A 19,807-nucleotide genomic window follows, 5' to 3' on the forward strand; every position below is an offset into this window, starting at 1 on the left:
CGAGCTCCAGTAGGGGTCAGGAACCCCCCAAAGCAACTTGTGTTGAAAACACAGAAAATCAAGATGGAAAGACTTCGTGGGTACAGCCTGTGTACACCCAGGGAATTGGGGGAGCAGACTATTCACCATGATATACGTTCTGTTCCTCTGTGCAACCTGGGTTCATATGCCTCCTGGGAGGGCGGCTGAATCACCTTCTCAGAAAGAGTCATGATTTTGACAGACTTTCCTGCCAGGAAGTTTTGTATTTTATTATTTATTTTATTTTATTTTATTTTATTAATTTTTTAATATCATTATTGGAGTATAATTGCTTTACAATGCTCTGTTAGTTTCTGCTGTATAACAAAGTGAATCAGCTATACATATACATATATCCCCATATCCTCTCCCTCTTGTGTCTCCCTCCCACCCTCCCTATCCCACCCCTCTAGGTGGTCACAAAGCACCGAGCTGATCTCCCTGTGCTATGCGGCTGCTTCCCACTAGCTATCTATTTTACATTTGGTAGTGTATGTATGTCCATGCCACTCTCTCACTTTGTCCCAGCTTACCCTTCCCCCTCCCCGTGTCCTCAAGTCCATTCTCTACACCTGTGTCTTTATTCCTGTCCTGCCCCTAGGTTCTTCAGAACCATTTTTTTTTTTTTTTTTAGATTTGCCAGGAAGTTTTATTTTCAACCAACATTTTGTTTTCTTCATTTTCTGGTTAAGTCTCCTTGGATTATTTTTGGGGGCCTGGGGAAAGAGGCTGATCGTCTTAATGGTTATCCCTTCTAGATAGATCTGAAATCAGATTTGACATCATTTTGGCCCTTCTTCTGCTCCAAACTACTTGCACGCATTTTATATGTAGAATATTTTCTTTTTAGTTTGGGACTTTAGTCTTGTTCTCTTAGTAATCAATTTCATTAGTCTTTAAATGAAATACAAGCTTTCCTGAACTTGGTATTGCCAAAGCTCTCTGGGGATATATTATGGCTATTTCTTTAATGAGGTGGCCTTTGCAACAACAGACCCTGTGACTGTTTGTTTGCCTTGTCATACATTACACGTCTCTTCTTACTTCCTGGACATCTCCATTACTGTTTGTGCTCCAGATTTGCCCTTCATTTAGAATTTTCTATTCCTTAGGCATGCCATAATAATAAACTGATTAGTCTTCTTACTAGTCACATATTCCCAAGATGATGAATAAAATTAGAAGAAGACCCATTACTTTTGGGCAAAAAGGAAATTTAGAGAGAGCAGAGAGAAACAACTAACCTAAAGAGAGCTCCCACTGTACGCCAAATCCAGGGAATTGGGGGAGAATTCCTTGATAACACCAAGAAATTGTGGATACAGAGGTGAATAAGACAGACAGTGGACCATGTCATTTAATCCTTGTAATAATTCAAGATAGTTATTATGACCAACTTGTCCCCCATTCTTTCCATTTCATAGTTGAGGAAATTGAGCCATTTGTGCAAGACCATTCAGTCACAGAGGTTAGACTGGATTCCAGATCCGCCTTGTTTCAAAGACAGTTATTTCCGTTATGCCATATGGAGCTCTGTCTCCTCTTACTGCCAGGCCAGCAAAGCTGGGATGAGGTGTGTCTCCAATTCTCCATGGATGCCGTGTTTTCATCCACACTAAAATCTCCTCCATTTCCCACTTACTCCCATATGTTTCCAGAAGCCCTTGAGCAGTTGTTGTGTCCAGTTGCTATCTGCTGCTCCTAGGTTCCTGACCACTTTGTCCTTCTCCTACATTTCAGGCTTAACCACAAAAGTAACCCAAAAAAACTTTCAAGGGTGATCACACCAGGATTTGGGAATTATATAGTAAGAATAAACTGTGGTTTATCTTCTTTGCTAGGATGAGTCAGAGCACCCACTTCTACCAGCATAAACAGAGATGTGGGAGAAACAGTGTGGCAGGACCCAATGAGCATTTGGTCAGTAAATCAGGATCTCTGGCTTCTACAACCAGAGTGTGTGACTGGGGGAAGTCCCATCACCTCCTTGTGTCTCAGGTGAGGTGTTTTGATTACATTACTAATAATCCTAGACCTTCTTCTGAGTAACTATGGTCCTAGACCTGTATCCACAATATAGGAAGTACAGTTGGAAAATTGTATTGAGGATAATAGATTTGTCAAGGAACAGGGAAGGGAAGACACAAAGTAAAACAGAAATGGACACGGAGGGATGGTCTTTAACATTTTGGCGCAAAACTAGAAAGAATATCTCCTTTCCATTTTCTTGGAGCTTTGCAGGTACAGCTCCCTTCCACAGCCCGCTATGGCTCCAGCCACTCTGGGCTTGGTAACTAAGGAGGAAACAGAAGAAAAAGGTTTTGTTATTCCCTTTTTTTTTAATTTTAATAAATGTATTTATTTATTTTTGGCTGCGTTGGGTCTTCATTGCTGCGCGCAGGCTTTCTCTGGTTGCGGTGAGTGGGGGCTACTCTTCGTTGCGGTGTGCAGGCTTCTCATTGCGGTGGCTTGTCTTGTGGAGCACGGGCTCTAGGCGTGTGGGCTCAGTAGGTGTGGCATGCAGGCTCAGTAGTTGTGGCTCACAGGCTTAGTTGCTCCGTGGCACGGGGGATCCTCCCGGACGAGGGCTTGAACCCGTGTACCCCTGCATTGGCAGGCGGATTCTTAACCACTGCACCACCAGGGAAGCCCCTGTTATTCTTTTGTCCAGGGTAAGAATAGCTTTTGAGATAAGAACACTTTTTGTGGTTTTGTTTTGTTGTTTTTTTGCTACCGTTGTCAATTCCATCTTTTTTGTTATTCAGTTATTTTGTGCTGTTTATCATAAAAGGGTTTGGGGAGAGTTTTGTGGGTTTTGTTACATCATGGAACTAGTTTTCATTTAAACTCAGTCAAATAAAGTTTCTCAAAATTGAGATGTGTTTCTGCCAACATATCTTTCTAACTTAGATTATTTATTGTATGTTGTCAGAATAAGAGGAAGATTAGACAGATTTGATAAAGCAGTCATGATCACAGGTAAACATTTGAGCGGGAACAATTTTGCTTTCTCGTTGAAAGTTCAAGTCTTCTTTAGCATGAATCATGAGAGAAAAGACTACATAGACCAAGGGAGGGTTAGCAGGAATTTGTGAGTGGGGACACGTGCTTCCTTTACAAGTGTTTTGCGTTTAGTTATCCTACATCATGGAAAGCCACTGGAACCTTTGGTTACAAGTATATAGAAATGTATACAAATACAGTTATATACGTATATCTGTCTCTATACAGAGACCTACATTTATTAGTCAAACAGTAAAAGAAAAATCTATTCCTGCAAAAAAGGGCTCACGGTAAATTTGTCACAAAGTCGAGGGCTTATTTTGTTGTTTGAATCATCCCTGAATGACCTGTGTACAAATTACAATACCCTAAAGAGTTAAAAGTGTTTGTTTCACAGGAAATTGGAAGAAATTTATGTGCGCAAGTGAAGCTGAAAGGTCGAATGTGTGACTCACATCTATTGACAGATGGAATGAGCATCACATAAGCAGACAGTGACTAGAAAACAAGCCGGTTGTGTGAAAGTATTTTTAGAGACTAATTTGTACCCAGCTGTGTCATCTATGAATGGGAGAAGTTTGAGAAAGTTACCTAGGGGTGTTTGAGCTCAATCAAGTGAAAGTTAATGATACTGATTTGGCTTAAATATTCACTTCGAACTTGGATGTGCAAATGGAGTTAGTATTTGAACAAATTTTCAGGGAAGTTGGATTGTTCTTTTATCAAAACGATATAACCCTCCGTGTTAGGACCTCATTTTAGTGTGGAAACCTGAGGTCAACAGTCCATAAGTCACTGATAATTTCAGAATGCTACCAAATGGTGGCTATAACATAAAAAAAGGTCTCCTGCCAACTGGTATAATGACTAAGTGTGTGATCGCTCAAGACAGACTTCGTGGTGTGAATTCCAGCTCAGCTACTTAACAGAGATATGGTTTGGGACACTTTTACATTTCTGTGCCTTAGTTTCCTTTCCTTATCTACATGAGGTGAGTAATAACATATGTTTCTTACAGGGGTATTCATTAATAAGCCCATTTTAAATGTCATGCTCTTTTCTAGGCAAGGGGATAAAAAAAATCCCTCCTCTCATGCAGCTTACATTCTAGTTGAAGTGGAGTAGACAATAAACAGAAAAGAATGTAAAAATAAGTACATCAGGTGGTGATAGGTGCTATGCAGAAAAATAAAGCAGAACAGTGCTTTATTTATGGAGAGTGCTATGCAGGTGGCTGTGGCGATTTTAAGTCAGTTTGAGAAACTGACACACGCTAGATAAGTAACAGTCAAGTCCATGGGAATTAATATTTGCTTCCTTAGTCAGCCTAGCCAGTTAGGGTGCTTCATCCCCCAGGTGAGAATGGTTGATTAAAAGGATGAGCAGATAAAGCCAAAATGCTCCAATCTAGGTGAATTCGGGGGAACTGTATTGGAGATACTGGAAAGATGCTGGAGAATGTGGATGTGGCATGACTCATGCCTGAAGATTTTGGCAGCCATGTTAACACCTTGTGGAACCTACAAATAAATGCAAGCAGAGTAAAAAATGGAGATTATGTCCTTATGACACCTTTTGAGTTTCCACCTCAAGTCTTACCTACCTTTGGCATTTTTGCTTGTATAGCCTATAGGTTTCCTTTATTCATTACTTTGGTTTGAGTTGGGCTTTCTGTCATTTGCCACTAAGAGTCCGGACAGGTATAAGTATAATGAAGGGTGGGCAGGATTTCCTGACAGATAAAACATGCATCTCAATCTTGCCATGGAGATAACTGACATTACTAGCAAGGAAATGGATTCTTTTTTTTTTTTTTTTTTTCCCCAAATAGGTGAGTCTATAGTATGGGTGAAACTTCTTGGCTTTTTCCCCCTGGATCTCCCAAGTTATATCAATGGTCATATCAACTTAAAGGGGACTCTAAAATAAGAAAATATTTGTGCTAAAAGGCAATTAAAAATGATTAAGTCCAACACTCTCTGGGTTTGGATAAGGAAATTAAGACTTAGATAAATGGAGAGATACTTCCCCCAAAGTATAAGGCTACTTTGTGCAAAACATACCTAGGCTTTCTGTCCTCAAATGCATTGCTTTTTCCACTTTAGCATTAATTCTGCCTCTGTTTTCTTCCATATTCACCTGCCTACCAAAGGAGTATGATAGCATTTCCTTTGCTGAATTCTATTTCCATAGAGGCAGGAACTTTGAAGATGCAACAAACACAGTGAGTAACCACTTGCCGTCACTTCTGTTACTTGTTACTTTATCTTTCGTAAAATTGTCTTAATGAATTTTCATCTTTGCCACCAATTTTGTGGTTTAGGAAGCTCATCCTGTTTCTAAACAATAAGATATTTAAGTCCCCATCTTTAAGGTCCATAAATAAAACAATCACATTCATTCTTTTATCATTTTGAATATGAAATGGGGCACGTTTGATAGAGAAGCAATATGAATTACATTCATCTCTTAAAAGTTGTCTGTCTTTGCACATACTTCTTAATATTTTTGAGGTTCAGTTTCCAGCAGAAATAATCATTTTTTCTCTGTCAACCATCCATGGCTGCTCTGGGTTGCAAAAAAGAGATTCCGTATAAGAAATAGCTTCCAGTGCTAGATAAACACAATGCCTCATTATTACTAATCACTGTAGAGTTGCTAATTTCTCACCACTGTTTTGAAATTACGAGTAGCTATTGAGGTCTCGATGATACCTGAGTACCACAGCAAGAGACCTTAGAGGTGCCAGCATGCAATGAAATCTCCATGCTTATGAAGTTCTGATGAAGAAAGCACCTTAGCCATGATCTTTTCTAGCATTTTTTTAAAAAAAAATATATGTTCCTCAGAGCGTTCGCAAGTTACTACAGGAGGTAAGAGGAAGTCCAACTGACAGAGCCTCAGGGCCCTCTGTTTCCCTCTCAACCTAAGTAGTTCACTTGTATCTACATTTTTTTTTTCCTTATTTTTTTTTCCCCCCTGAGATACAATGAAAAGAAACAGCTTCCGGATATTCTGACTGACGTCTCTCCCTACCGCCCCTCCCCCCTCCCCCCCCACCCACCCCCACCACGCACACAAACCCACAAACGATAAAGTTTGAACACTCCAGGTGGTCTCCAACCTCTTCAGTTAATAGATGATGAATTTGAAGCCCAAAGGGATGAGTGATTTTCCAAGGTTACCCACCCCCACTTCCGGTCAGGGGCGATGTAAGGACTAAATCGCGGTCCTGAAACCTCCACCATCACCATCTCATCATTCTGCCCCATAGTGTGACTGGGAAGATTTTCCGATTCAGCGGTGTCACGTTTGTCTTTGTTTTACTCTGTCTGGGGGTAGGCATGGTATATGAACTGTATTATCAGCTTGATCCACGTGGCACTAACAACAATCCCCAAAGTATGGCTTCAAATGATTCTCCTCTCCAAGTTACTGGCTTTCACCAAAATAAACGTACCTCGTTATCATGCAGGTTGAGGCTTCAATCTAGGTTTTCTACTTAGGAAATACTTTTCCAGATTAAGACTCAGGTACCAACGATTATTCTGTGGATCATCAGCAATTTCTTCTATTTTATACAAAAGCTAAAATCAAATAGAACTTATTTTTTTTACAGCCCCTCTCTAGTAAGGCAACCACAGAATTTATTGCCCAAATGAGGACAGTTTTGACAGCTAAAAGAAACACAATTAATAATTACTCTGGGAATACTGATGTGTAAATTGGAGTTCTTCTAGGCAAACTGGGAAGTGAGATCACCCTATTCATTAACCATCCTATAGATGTGTTTGAGCTCAGTGAGGGTGAACTATTGGTTAACTGAACATGACTTTCAGTCATAAGTATTTAAGGATTGGTACTAATTGCCTTTTTTTTTTTTTCTCAGAAAGAATGGTAATATTAGCAAGATCAGATTCAAAATTAAAGCACAAGAAGAATAAATGAATTTATCTCTCTCCTCTCCCCTCCTGCTCCGTCCCACTACCCGCTCACAGGTGTACTGTGTGCGCACACACACACACACACACACACATTTTGGACACAAACTCTAAAAGCAATTCATTCTTAATAAGGAAAAGGACTACTTTCTCTTTAACAAAATTCTATCAAAGAATACCCCTGAGACAAATTATATAATCAGTTTAAACATGGCTAAGAGACTCTTGATCATTTCCCCACACTTCCTCTTTCAAAGAGAAAACAAAACAAAACAAGTCCAACTATTTTAAATGGTAATAAAAGACACTTGACCTTAGTGAAGAAAATAAGGCCTAGAGACTTTTAATGTTTTTGGTTTTATAACAGTGACTTAGAGTCAAAGACTATGGAAACCTGCTTTGGCTAAGATTTCTGGTCCATAGGGTTCACCATTATTTTGCTTATAATGACTGATTTCACTTAAACTATTTCATACTTTTTAACATGAAAACGAAGTAAAAAGGTATTTTTAAAACTTCTTAACCTGTTATAATATATCTGCAGTGTTGCTCATGGTAACTTTTGGTGACTGCCTTGATAGAAAATATATGGGGATAGGAAAATTTATTTGCATAAAGAGATAAAGAAAAAAAAAACATGTGAAATACTGTAGGTGAATCACTTCTCACAGTCATTCTCTACAATTGAACTTTCAGTGCAAACGTCATGAGAGCAAGGAACTTACCTGTTGTGCTTATTATTGCAATCCCTAGGTCCGGCACGGTGACTGGTATGTAGTAGGCAGTCAGTATATATCTGATAAACATAAAGGCATGAATGAATGATCCTCATTAGCTAATTCATATTTACCTTTTACAGATATCACTGTGTCAGTTGGATCTAGTGTAGAATTGATCTCATATTTGCAAAGACCAACTCTCCAATTCTTCAAAGTCATGCATTTCCAGTTTATTGGACATTTCTTCTAATTGTAGGACAGCTACTTAACTGGCACATTTCAGCCTAGGATACTCAGGCCACACTTTTAAAACTTTTTCTCATGTGGAAAAGTCCATTGGGAACATTATCGACTATATGTGGCATTCACCAATGTTCCTCACCTTTAACTCTCTGGACAGGGTTCATTTATGGCCCAAGGTGCCAAAATTTGCCATAAGATCCTCATTTATAAATGCTCATATAGAGCATGTTTATACTATTTCAGAAAATGGGAGATCCGGTAGGAATGGCCTTTCAGAAAAATAAAACAGGAGCTATATTCTCCATCTTTTTAACCTTGTTTTTTTAATGACTTTTAGTTACTTTCAAAGATCTGCTTTTATCCTTCCCCCAGCCCCTTTCCTTATACAAAGAATACAAAGATTCTGGCTTTGTATGCAGAAATTTGGTTTTATCATTTAAACTTAAGGCATCCTGAACAAACAATGGACACATTCAGTTGTCTCTGCATAAGCAAGGATCTTACCCTATTTTAAAAGTAAAATAATTTTCACCGACAAATAACCTAATTTAACCAGTTTATAAGCAACAATCTTATGTAATTAAGTATCTTGTTTAGTTTTTCTTGTTCACAATTTGCAATATTTTCCAGAAGTTCCTTACTATAGCTTCGGGAAGTGGCTTTCAACCTTTTTTGACTAAAAATTGGAGAGACACACGTTTAATTCACAGCCAGGTACACACACACACACACAATTAAAATAAAAGTTTCTTGAAGCAATACTTATCTGATTATATGTAATACATTCTCATATTTCCCATTTTATTCTAACATATATTTCAATTATTTAAAAACATTAGACCTTAAATTTCTATCTACTAAATTGGTTTATGATCCACTAGCGAATTATAAAGTGTACATGTTTAGAGAAATTTTCAGTCATGACACAAAAAAGTTATTACTGTTTTTATTTTGTTACATTTATATATTATTATATTAATATATTTAAATGCTTATTATTATTGTTATTATTATTATTAAAGTCCTTCAGTCTTGCAAAAGAATCCAGCATGCCATAATGCCCATAAACAAAACATGTGATGAGAAATACAAGTCTTAAATTTTTAGTTGCCTCTGCGGTGGACATAGTTTTCCAACATGGCCATAACGAGATAGCTCCTTCTCTTACATGGTGATACAGATGTTTCTCGTATTAAGGTATGGCGTCTCTGGCCCCTTGAATCTGTGTAGGTCTATGTCTATGGTGAGAGTGACACTACATGACTAGTCATATAGGGTGATACGGTTTCTCCCTGGAAGCTCACTCTTAGTCCCTAGGCACCAGGTTGTGAAGAGAAAGAAAGATGACATAGAAAGGCCACATGTAAGTGATCTGGGTGACAGTCCCCAGTGAAGTCCAGCCACAGCTGACATCAAGGTCTAAACCTGTGATTAAGTGAGATCTCAGATGATTCCAGTCCTAGCCTTCGAGTTACTTCAAGTTTTTGAGTCTTCTCAGCCGAGATCTCAGAAATTGTTGAGCAGAAATAAGCCATCTATGCTGTGCCTTTTCCAAATTCCTGACCCACAGAATAGATGAACATAATAAAATAATTTTTGTTTTATTCAATTAAGTTTGGCTTTGTTTTTTATGCCGTAATAGCTTACTGTAACAACTTCCAATTCTATTCTATCTTCAAAAGATTTCAAATTGATGGTTTTTCCAAAATAATGCTATTGGAGTGTGTAAGAAGAGAATTACTCTTCTGTACCAACCTCTAGGAGTAGATCATAAATAAACTAAGGCCCATCATTAACTGTAAAATATTCCTTTTCAATTGTTGAATTTTATCATTTGAATTATATAGTTATCTTTGAAAGGACCTTCTAGTTTTCCTGGTAAAAATGAAACCATAGAGACAACAGGGTGCATGTAATGTGTGGTGAAGCCAAGTCTACTACTAGAAATAAAATGTTTCTGTACTAGTATATTCCTAGTATGCACATCTAGGAAACACAATTGGTTAATTCAAAATCAAAAAACTGTGTCTATACACACTTTGAAGCATAATCGTTATTAATTTAATAATGGCTTGGGTTTGACTGTATGAGGGCTTAGACTGTGTCTGTCTTATTCTCAGCTATATGCTTAGTAACTAACACAATACATATTTATTGAGTGAATAAGGAATATGCTGCCTGAAGCAACCCACAAACCACTTTTCTCTCTCCTTTTCTTCAAGGAAGTGTAACATGGATGAATTGTAAGCTTTATTATAAAAATAAAAATGCCTAATCATTTTCATGTGATAAGTAATTCTAAAGAAAGCAGGATATTTTTGTAAAAAGTGAGTAGATTTCCTTATCTTTAGATGTATAAACAAGGCCTTAATTAATTTTTCAGTGATTATGAGATTTATTTTACTTTATATTACTTTGCTTAGATTTTTTTCTCTCTGTAAAGAATAATCTATAAGGCTATGCATCACTTTGACGCCTACATGTCTTCAAGAAAATAATCATAGCTTAATCCTTGTGACTCCAGATTTAAACAAAACATTGCTCGTTGCTACTTTATTTTTTTTTAAATCATGAATTTGATAGCAATTCTTTATATAATAAGTTATAAGTATAAACACTCACTTTTGGAATATACAGAAAGTACTGTATTTTATTATTCCAGTTTCCTTATAGTCTCTGGTGTTTTCAACTCAATTCCTTCTATGCAAATATATTGTACTTTTTCTTTATGTTGAAGAATATTTTTGAATATGATGGGAAATATGAAAACACAAGATGCTGCCTTACCGAAATACTCTATTTAAAGCTTCTTTGTGGATTTAAACACTGTATTCACTGTACAGTTTGCGTGTTAAAAAATTCTGTTTATAGCGACTATACAAGGCTATTTTAACAACTAGGGTTCTTTTTTTCTACTGTAAGTTTTTGAGATGCCCAGTATCCAGGATCAAACGATCTTTGAATAAAGGATATGTCTAGCTGACACCATGCAGTTTGATTTTTTAATTAATTATCTGGACAACTCAATGGCAGAGACAGTCATTTTAATAACATATCAGGTCAGCTTGCCTAGCTCCTGGTTTCTTTGCCCAGGGAGTTGAGGGAAGGGAAAGATGAAAGGCAAGCTTGAAAGAAATTTAGTCAACTAAACTATGATTGTTGATTAAATAACTGTTTTAAATGGTTGGAGTCAAATTATTTGCCTGCTTAAACATAGTTGAAAATAAAATTTGGACGTCAGCCCTTTAAGCATTGCCTGTTCAGATGCACGGTGACCTAATGCATATGCATAACTAGTATGACACTGTTGAATGGAGTAAACAGCCTCCAACATTTTTCAGAATAGGTTAGTGAGAAATAAACCTTCAAATTATACAGCATGAAAGTTCCATATATAACAGAGGAAGTTAATAACAAGAATGTTGTTATGTTTCAAAAGGCTAAGAAGGGGGAAGATTAGGGGTGACAGATAGAAGGAAGCACTTTGAATAGGGGAGGTGGAAGCTTCCATCCTATCAAGACAATTTTAACTCCTCCCTAGATTGGGGGGAGACAGATGATGGGGTGGCTGAGACTGGTGGCGTGTCTGAGACCCCAGATAAGGGAACAGCTGTGGGACATCAAGTTAATAGGGGCATTTCTTTAAGGGTCATATCAGAGCCAGCGTAGAGCAGTAGTTTTAATGAGCCAGATGGCTAGGACTGGTCATTGAGAACAGCATCATGTGGCCATAGGAGCAATTTTAACAATGACAACCTCCATGGATTAAGACTGCAGCCTTCTCCATATTTAAATTCCTGTAGGTAGATAGAGAGCCCCCAAATTACTCAAATTGAAATTCCTGTATTTCACTGGTGAAAACTCTGAGGCAATTAAATCTGATTTAGAGAAAAAAGAAGCATGATAATCTCTTGCATCTTCTGATTGTGAACTATAATTCATAGCTGATAAATATGTATGTATAGATGTGTATATATATATATATATATATATATATATATATATATATACATCTAAAATTATACCCCTCTGGAAATATGACAATGAGGTAGAGAGGTAAATAGATAGGTATCCCTGACCTTAAGTAATCATTATTAATAATAAATATTCTGGGCTTCCCTGGTGGTGCAGTGGTTGAGAATCTGCCTGCCAGTGCAGGGGACACGGGTTCGGGCCCTGGTCTGGGAGGATCCCACATGCCACGGAGCAACTGGGCCCATGAGCCACAACTACTGAGCCTGCGCGTCTGGAGCCTGTGCTCCGCAACAAGAGAGGCCGCGATAGTGAGAGGCCCGCACACCGCGATGAAGAGTGGCCCCCGCTTGCCGCAACTAGAGAAAGCCCTCGCACAGAAACGAAGACCCAACACAGCCAAAAATAAAATAAATAAATAAGTAAATAAAGGAGTTCCTTTAAAAGAAAGAAAAAATAGTAAATATTCTTCAGAATATAAATGAAAACGCATTCCAGCTGATAAATTTGATCATTTTTCTTATGGTGAATGCTAGTTCATTTTATCCATAACAAAACTAAAGATACGTATTTCTTTAGATTCATTTCTATAGACTGTAAGAAATTCTACTTATTCCAACTCAACCATCTCAAGGGAACTTGCTCCTATAATTTTATTGCTCTAGGAGAGATATAAGTCCCCTATAGGCTACCAAGAAATTAGAATTTAAATGTCACACCAAATCTACAAAAATATAATAATTCTGTTGATTGATATATGCATCAAATGTCATATGTCAAATATAACATAAATACATTTTTCAAACTTTGGTTTAGAGGAGGACTTAAAGGTTTTTTGTGTGTGTTTATGATTATATTCTCAACAGAATGCCTTATGTATATGAGTAAATTAATACACAATTATTGTACTTTAAAAGAGAAAAGACTATTCTCCACATTTCCAGATTGTTAAAAATGCATGGACCCATTTTATGATAAGTACCACTGGCATGCTGAGAACTGGCTCTTTACAATTCCTCCTTTTTCACATGTACATTATTTGACAACCTGAAGCTTCTTTCTGCCCTAGGATTTGGGATTTCCACAGTTCAACTTGCAAGTGAACATTTGATACCTTAGAGGCAGGTGTTTATTTTCTGGCCAACAAAATACTTTGATCAGTGCCACCATCTTTGTCTACAGTGTTTACAACTATTTAAATGCTTTATTTATGTCTTTCCCTTAAATTAAAAATATAAAATAAAAAAAGAAGGATGAACTCGAGGCCAGTGACAAAAAAGTAGGTTTCCTTAACTTAGTAAAATTGAGACAAAGGGGGAAATCATTAGGTTTTGGGAAACAGGTAAGTCTTTAGCCTCAAACCCTCATTGAACTCAAGCTGGTTGACACTTACTGTGCTCAATGGAAATGAGACATGAGAAAAAATGAAAACACATGAATGAAGAATTGTTGCTAAAAGCTGAAGTTAGGGAGAGTTTATGTTTTAATCCTATGCATGTAGACATTCTCTAATAACATGCAAGTCTTTTGCCTATTTGACTTTATTACATGCTTTTGAGACATGGGAAAAGTAGAAGCTGCCAGTTTCTAAATGTATCTGCCTTAACCTAACATGTGAAATGTAAACAGCACAAACTTTGAAGTCAGGAAAAACTTGGTTACAAATCCTGATTCCTCTACTCAAGTGTAAGCTTGGCCATCCTAGAGAGCGGCTCAGTGCCAGCTTTTCAAGGAATTGCAGGGGTTAAAGAAACATTTCAAAGTGGCTGGCATGGCACTTACTTGCGGGTCAAAAACAGTATTCTCTTTGCACTTCAGGCTAACTTGTGTTCCATTACGAATAGATTTATCTTTCTTCTGCTTTTCTGCCTGTCTCAATATTTCCATATTATCCATTTTGAAGAGCTTCAATATCATCCCATTGCAGTTTTAAAATCCATCTCGGACTCCACACACACACAAATACCTTATATATAAGTGTGTGTGTGTGTGTGTGTGTGTGTGTGTGTGTGTGTGTATATATATATATATATATAAAATATATATATTATGTAATATATATATACATCTTTTCATTTATTTTCCAGCTTTATTGAGATATAATTGACAGATAACATTAAGTTGAAAGTGTCTGTGTTGTTTTGATACCCTTAAATATTGAAAAATGATTCCCACCATAGCATTAACTAATACCTGCATCATGTCACATAATAACCATTTCTTTTTGTGGTCAGAACATTGAAGATCTACTCTCATAGCAACTTTCAAGTATGTAATACAGTATTACTAATTACAATCACTATGCTGTACACTAGGTCCCCAAAACTTATTCATCTTGTAACTGGAGGTTTGTACTCTTTGACCAACAATATAGATACATAATTTAAAAAATTTATTGTTGAGGGGCTTCCCTGGTGGTGCAGTGGTTGAGAATCTTCCTGCTAATGCAGGGGACACGGGTTCGAGCCCTGGTCTGGGAGGATCCCACATGCCGCGGAGCAGCTGGGCCCGTGAGCCACAACTACTGAGCCTGATCCTCTCAAAATTCTTTTATTTTATTGTTGGGTTATCTTTGAAAGTTATATGTTTACATAATTTATCTTACTGAAAAGACGATTAGTTCTCTGAGAGCAGTGATTATGTCTTAGGCAGTGATTTGTTTTAGGCCTGTTGGCCCAGCCAGCATTAAACATGGCAGTCAGAGAGCTCTTCCGGCAACCAAGGACTTGCTTTAGGAGGCAGAGAAAAGATGTTCTGTGTACACAAATTGTTATTTACCCAATAGTAGTGATTTGGCCAGATGGGCATGTGGATAATTCTATGCATTAATTATTGAGGACTCCTCAGAGTGTGTTAACCATCATTTTGGGTATAGTTTCTCCCCAATCTAAACACCAGTCTGCATAGCTCTGGAGAAAGAAAAGGAGGGCAGAGAGGCTGACTTGGCTAATTCAGTGAGAAAAATTACAGTTAAGAAAACTCTTTTCAAACACCCTAGATTTTCTGGCTTATTTATCCACACAGCCAATGTTCACAGGAGACGCAGCTGGGAGTCCATTTCACCTGCGCCGTCCAGGGGAGCTGGACAAGGAGGCAGGGACGTGAATTTAGATCTGATTCTCCAATGACTCAGCCCCAACCTCAGCCTTGGCTTTTGTGGTGATGCTTGAGTGACTCATTTTTCTGGCACTGTCTTTGTTAAATCCTGGGATCAGAAGTGTCCTGTTTACATAGCCTCACATGTGGCTGTTCGCTCAGTTTTTTGTTCTGAAAGAGATGGAAGATGGTTGCCTCCATCCCTGCAACTGTTTGGTGGTGTTCTTTGACCAGAAAAATGACTCGTTATGCCCCCCTTCTCACTCAGAAGTGTACCCTCTTCTTTCCAAGCAGCCGACCCTCTCTTACAGCTTTCCCCCTAATCTCTCAAGGTTCCAAAAAATTTTCCCTTCAGAGAAAGTGTTGAAGGTCTGGATTGTTTACATTAGTTCCTGTAGCCTTCTTTTTAATATATAGTTCTTTCCTAAGATATAGGGGTGGATTTTAACACAATTTCCAATTCTTTAGTCTGAACAGCATCATTTTTTTAGAAGTGATTCTTAGGCTTCAATTCAGATGTCATATAAACTTTGGACCTTTACGAAAGTGATAATTCACTCTGGAAATGAGTAATAGGCTGGCAGCAGGGGGGGTCTCAAAGGACAGTACCATCAGACACTCTAGTCAGAAAATATTTAGGATCTCTCCCCCTCCCCACCCTCGACAACCTGTTCTCCCTAAAGCATTCAGAATTTGCAGTCCCTTTTCCCCACACATGCCTGCCCTAATGGAAAGAAAATGACAATCAGTAAAGAGCTCAGAGCCCCATCCACCTATAGCTAACTGCCTCTGATCATCCTAGCTCAGCCTCATACACACGGGTCTTTGGGGACTTCCTCCCTATTGCAATGTCATTATTTGGGTCCCCTGTCACAGTGCTTCCAAGGTAAAGAATAGCTTTCTTCCCGGTGCTTTGGACAAGCTGTCCTGATTCAGCAGGAGAAATCTGAAAATCGTGATGTGTGTGCACTTCCTAATCCATTATTCAAATCCATAGACACCCCTAGCACTGAGAAAGGAGCCTCCCCCCTGCACCCTCTGGAGAGAATCACTCATTCAAGTGACTGATGTAAAAATCAATCCCTTCACTCTTTTCTAAAGGATGTCATTTTCCCCTCTTCTGGCTTTTTTTTCATTCTGATGATTGCAAACTGCAATGGTTAAAGATACCACTTAAAGAGCATGATGTGTTTGTGGCTATGGGACATTCTAAAATCCACTCTCCTCCCCAAGCCCCACCCCACCATTGCCACCAGTGGCCCTTTGATTAAAATGCTCTTTCTGAATAAGACAGTGCAAGCGTTAAGGACAGCGTGGTTTCAGCATTTACAATCTGAGGAATAAAGCTACAAGTGTGTGATCACAGAGCAACTCTCAAAAACCCCTGCACTGAAAAAAAAGAAAAATAGATTATTTATACAAATCATGTTTCTGCTTAATTTTCTCTGTAAATATAGCCCATGGAGGATAGTAATGGTTAAGTATGATGTCACTGTCAGGGTATTCACATGCAGGTAAATCACACACACACTTACATATATACAGATTTGGCAATTGCTAGGATGCTGGCTGGTGTACTTTAAAGGGTTACAAAATAAAAAAGAAAGGGGGGAAGCTAGATTCTGCAGTCAGAGGTTCCTCACCTCCTCCTTCATCTTTGGGATGTGCATTTTGCCCAGTTTCCACAGTGGGAGCTACTTCAAGGAGGCAGCCCTGAGAGAGCACTGTGGTGGTGAGACCATCTGGACACAGTACATGTGACTTTAAGGCAAAAATGACTGAAAGCAGATTGGACCGATTAAGAAGCAGTTAGGAGACCTTCAAGATGGTGGAGGAGTAAGATGTGGAGGTCACCTTCCTCCCCACAAATACATAAAAAATACATCTACATGTGGAACAACTCCTACAGAACATCTACTGAACGCTGGCAGAAGACCTCAGACTTCCCAAAAGGCAAGAAACTCCCCAGATATCCGGGAGGGCAAAAGAAAAAAGGAAGAACAGAGACAAAAGAATAGGGACGGGACCTGCACCAGTGGGAGGGAGCCGTGAAGGAGGAAAGGTTTCCACACACTAGGAAGCCCCTTCGTGGGCAGAGACTGCGGGTGGCAGAGGGGGGAGCTTCAGAGCCACGGAGGAGAGCGCAGCAACAGGGGTGCGGAGGGCAAAGTGGAGAGACTCCCGCACGGAGGCTCCGCGCCGAGCAGCACTCACCAGCCCGAGAGGCTTGTCTGCTCAGCCGCCGGGGCGGACGGGGCTGGGAGCTGAGGCTCGGGCTTCGGCGGTCGGATCCCAGGGAGAGGACTGGGGTTGGCGGTGTGAACACAGCCTGAAGGGGTTTGCTGCACCACGGCTAGCCGGGAGGGAGTCCGGGAAAAAGTCTGGAGCTGCCAAAGAGACAAGAGACCATTGTTTCGGGGTGTGCGAGGAGAGGGGATTCGTTCCCTGTGTGCCGACAGAAGGCAGAGCACGGCCTAAATGAGCTTCAGAGACGGGCGTGAGCTGCAGCTATCAGCTCGGGCACCAGAGAGGGGCATGAAATGCTAAGGCTGCTGCTGCAGCCACCAAGAAGCCTGTGTGCAAGCACAGGTCACTATCCACACGCCACCCCACCCCGCCCCCACCTCTCTCCGGAAGCCTGTGCAGCCCGCCACTGCCAGGGTCCCGTGATCCAGGGACAACTTTCCCAGGAGAACACATGGCGCGCCTCAGGCTGTTGCAAAGTCATGCCGGCCTCTGCTGCCACAGGCTCGCCCCGCATTCCAATTATAACTATGGTACCCCTTCCTCCCCATGGCATGAGTGAGCCAGAGCCCCCTAATCAGCTGCTGCTTTAAGCCTGTCCTGTCTGGGTGGGAACAGATGCCTGAGGGCAATCTACATACAGAGGTGGGGTCAAAACCAAAGCTGAACCCCAAGAGCTGTGCAAGCAAAGAAGAGAAAGGGAAATTTCTCCCAGCAGCCTCAGGAGCAGCGGATTAAATCTCCACAAGCAACTTGAGGTACCCTGCATCTGTGGAATACCTGAATAGACAACAAATCAACCCAAAATTGAGGCAGTGGACTTTGGGAGCAACTGTAGACTTGGGGTTGGCTGTCTGCGACTGACTTGTTTCTGATTTTTATGTTCATATTAGTATAGTTTTAAGTGCTTGTTATCATTGGTGGATGTGTTTATTGGTTTTGATACTCTCTTTTTTTATTATAAACATTTTAATTTTTTTTGTTTTAATAGTTTTTAAATTTTTAAATTTTAATTATTTAATTCTGTTTATTTATTTATTAAAAAAATTTTTTTTCTTTCTTTTTTTCTTCCTTTTCTTCTGAACCGTGTGGCTGACAGGGTCTTGGTGCTCTGGCCTGGTGTCAGGTCTGAGCCTCTGAGGTGGGAGAGCTGAGTTCAGGACACTGGACCACCAGACTTCCCGGGCCAACGTAATATCAAATGACAAGAGCTCTCCCAGAGATCTCCGTCTAAATGCTAAGACGCAGTTCTACCCAAAAGCCAGCAAGCAGTGTTACTGGATGCCCCATGCCAAACAACTAGCAAGACAGGAACACAACCCCACCTATTAGCAGAGAGGCTGCCTAAAATCATACTAAGCTCACAGATACCCCAAAACACACCACCAGACACAGCCCCGCCCACCAGAAAGACAAGATCCAGCCCCACCCACCAGAACACAGGCACCAGTCCCCTCCACCAGGAATCCTACACAGCCCACTGAACCAACCGTACCCACTGGGGCAGACACCAAAAACAACAGGAACTACGAACCTGCAGCCTGCAAAAATGAGACTGCAAACACAGTAAGTTAAACAAACTGGGAAGACAGATAAATATGCAGCAGATGAAGGGGCAAGGTAAAAACCCACCAGACCAAACAAACGGAGAGGAAATAGGCAGTCTACCTGAAAAAGAATTCAGAGTAATGATAGTAAAGATGACCCAAAATCTTGGAAATAGAATGGAGAAAAACAAGAAACATTGCACAAGGACATAGAACTAAAGAGCAAACAAACAATGATGAACAACACAAGAAATGAAATTAAAAATTCTCTAGAGGAATCAATAGCATAATAACTAAGGCAGAAGAACAGATAAGAGACCTGGAAGGTAAAATAGTGGAAATAACTACTGCAGAGCAGAATAAAGAAAAAAGAATGAAAAGAATTGAGGACAGTCTCAGAGACTGCTGGGACAACGTTAAATGCACCAACATTTGAATTATAGGGGTCTCAGAAGAAGAAGAGAAAAAGAAAGGGTCTGAGAAAATATTAGAAGAGATTATAGTTGAAAACTTCCCTAACACGGGAAAAGAAATAGTTAATCAAGTCCAGGAAGCAGAGAGAGTCCCATACAGGATAAATCCAAGCTGAAACACACCAAGACACATATTAATGAAACTATCAAAAATGAAATACAAAGAAAAAATATTAAAAGCAGCAAGGGAAAAGCAACAAAAAATATACAAGGGAATCCCCATAAGGTTAACAGCTGACCTTTCAGCAGAAACTCTGCAAGCCAGAAGGGAGTAGCAGGACATATTTAAAGTGATGAAAGGGAAAAACCTACAGTCAAGATTACTCTACCCAGCAAGGAACTCATTCAGATTCGATGGAGAAATTAAAACTTTTGCAGACAAGCAAAAGTTAAGAGAATTCAGCACCACCAAATAAGCTTTACAAAGAATGTTAAAGGAATTTCTCTAGGCAGGTAACACAAGTAAGGAAACGGCCTACAAAAACCAACCCAAAACAATCAAGAAAATGGTAATAGGGAAATACATATCGATAATTACCTTAAATGTA

At 39.5% G+C, this 19,807-nt stretch overlaps 1 long non-coding RNA gene across 1 annotated transcript in view; it reads left to right on the forward strand.

Moving 5' to 3' along the window:
* Positions 1–19,493, forward strand: part of LOC130708864 (uncharacterized) — a 37,510-nt gene extending 18,017 nt beyond the window's left edge. The window contains exon 3 of the long non-coding RNA XR_009009286.1: positions 18,339–19,493. This is a non-coding gene — a long non-coding RNA (uncharacterized LOC130708864). The remainder of the gene's footprint in view (positions 1–18,338) is intronic.
* The last annotated feature ends 314 nt before the right edge of the window (positions 19,494–19,807 follow it).

Source organism: Balaenoptera acutorostrata, chromosome 9 (genome assembly GCF_949987535.1).
Source record: "Balaenoptera acutorostrata chromosome 9, mBalAcu1.1, whole genome shotgun sequence".
In the NCBI taxonomy this organism is placed as follows: domain Eukaryota; kingdom Metazoa; phylum Chordata; class Mammalia; order Artiodactyla; family Balaenopteridae; genus Balaenoptera; species Balaenoptera acutorostrata.